The sequence below is a fragment of the Hordeum vulgare genome, chromosome 2H, assembly GCF_904849725.1.
Source record: "Hordeum vulgare subsp. vulgare chromosome 2H, MorexV3_pseudomolecules_assembly, whole genome shotgun sequence".
NCBI lineage: Eukaryota > Viridiplantae > Streptophyta > Magnoliopsida > Poales > Poaceae > Hordeum > Hordeum vulgare.
In genome coordinates this window covers 394512538-394515269 of record NC_058519.1, presented here as the reverse complement: position 1 = coordinate 394515269, position 2732 = coordinate 394512538, and positions in this window count along the sequence as shown.

Genomic DNA, 2732 nt, shown 5'->3' with positions numbered 1-2732 from the left:
TACTGACCAGAAATGAAGAAGATGATGCTGGGAGCAAATGGCTAAATGGAAGTGGCTGAAATTTGGAGGAGACTCATGATTTAGGCATATGAAGGCACTCGCAAGGTTTCATACCATTTGCATAAATATAAATGGTACTTCCTTCACACTGCTCCAATATGGACAAAATCTTAAATAATTTGCTGGGGAAGAATGGGGTCATGAACTGTGCTAAATTTTGGTGGACAAAGATGATTTAACATTGTGAACCACTCTGCAAAATTTCAACTCAAGGGGAGCAAGGAATCAAGCACTTCCTTTACAAACAGAAGATCTGGACAGAATTTGCAAAGGGGATATTGTGCTCAATTTTTGAACTAGCGAACTTGATATTTTAGTGGAAATGATGAATATATGAGGATGAGAAGCACCACAAATTATTTGGTATTTTTCCTAGCTACCAAAATGGTTGTTCCTTTGGATAGGCCCCAAATGGGAATATTGGCTTAAAATAGGAAAATGCAATTTTCCTTTATTCTATGATGGACAATATATTATGAGAGATTCATAGGATCTCAAAGAACATTTCTACAAGTTTTCATGAGCATTGGAGATGTATATATATTTTCTTGGACTTAATTCCTCACACAAGCAGAAACATGAATTAATTCCAAAGGGGAAATATTGCATATGACTTGGCAATATTTTTTTTTGCATATCTAGGGGTCATGAGGGATGAATGATCTCTAGGAATATTTGGAGGATCAAGAGAGCAGGGGAAATGATAGTTCCTTTGTAAACACAAAGTCAGGATTCCCAGTTCCAATACTTTGGAGCTAGGGTTTCAAAAGGGGTTCGGGGTTTACTCAGCAAGGGCAAGGTGGCAGAGGGACATGGGGAAAGCATGGAGAGGTTGAGGATAGACTGGATTCACCTGGTCATTTGCCAAATTCCAGAGGAAAAATTCGGGAGAGAAATGCTAGGAAGGAATAACAACACAAAAATCAATAACCCGATTTTTGGGGTGATACACTGTGAGTACTTTGCTGTTGTCGCTTTTACATATCTATTTAAGTACTATTTCCGCTGCACTCAGTTCATGACTGAGGACTTTCCTCACTAGGAGTTTCCTCAGTGATGAATTTGTAAAAATCGCCTATTCACCCCCTCTAGTCGATATAACGCACTTTCAATTGGTATAAGAGCAAGTCACTCCATTGTTCTATGTGATTTTGGTTTAACCGCCTGGAGTTTTAGTTATGTAGACCGCAAGTATGATCAAGGTTATTGCGGGTTGTCCTACCTTCAAAGGAAAGGATTTCCCCTACTGAGAACAAGATGTGAATGCACCTTGAAGCGATTGACAACGATCTCTGGTATATTACGAAAAATGGTGTTCCCTCTTTCACCTCAACTATCACTACCGCTGATGTGAAGAGATTCAAGCAACTCAACTCGCAAGAAAAGAATATCGTCTGTGGCCATCCGAGCAAAGGTCAGTATGGCAGAGTGAGTGCTTTGGGCTTTGCGAAGCTTATCTGGGAAAGGTTGTCCAAAGTCAATGAGGGAGTCTCCACACAACATGACTGTCGAGTTCATGTTCTTCGCAATCTCTTCAACCGCTTCAAGAGATTTTATAATGAAACTTGCCAGGATACCTTTGATCACCTCACTAACATCTCCAATGAGCTTCATGCTCTTGCAGCCACATACATCCCTCATCATGAAGTTGTGAAAAAACTGCTACGATCTCTTGATCCATCATTTGACAAACTGGTAGCGATGATCCAAGAACGAAGAGACTACAAGATGCTTGATCCTGCTGATATACTTGAGAGACTCAATACTCATGCATTACAACAAGAAGAGAAGAGAGACCTTTATGGAACAAGCTATTCAAGACATTGTGCACTATAGGCAAAGGATGTTTCCTCATCCGAAGCAAAAGAATCTGACTACAGTCTTGGTTATCCTAAATAACTTGGTCAAGAACTTGCTATGCTCGCGAGGAAATTCCAGAAGTTCTAAAGGCATGGCTAGTTAGGAAAGTCTTCAAGAAGAGATATGAGGACATCGAAATCTTCATCTGAGGACGACAAGAAAAGAACCTACCATAAATGCAAGAAATTTGGGCACTACAATGTTGATTGTCCTTGTTGGGTGAAGGAATCTAGGAAGAAGTACATGGATGACAGTTGTGACAACTCAAAGAAAAAGAAGAAATCTTCAAAGTCCTCATCACACAAGAAGACCAGTTTCAGAAACGCTCGGGCACTCATTGGCAAGGAAAAGGATTCTGAAGAAGAATTTGAGGAATGTGATGAAGACGAAGGTTCTGAACTGGAGTCAGAGTGTGGTGTAGCAAGTCTGGCACTTGCTACCACATTCGTCAACATGTCCATCTTCAACCTTGAAGAAAATGACGACGTCAACAACACTGATGACTATGATGATTACTTTACTCCCACCTATTGCTTCATGGCAAAAAGGTTGAAAGATACCATGCCACACATCCTTTTCTGATTCTAGTGACTGTGAACCTTATGATTATAAAAACCCAGTTATCATAAACTTTCCAACATTGCCACTAAGAAACAAAGTGCTATTGAAAAGTTTCAGAAACTGCTAGACAAAAGCGATGATCTGTTGAATGATGAAATGAATCATACTCAAATCCTTACTGAAGATGTTCAAAGTCATCAGTCTAGATTTGATAGTCTTCAAGAATGTTAGGGTACACTCTTGGCTGATCA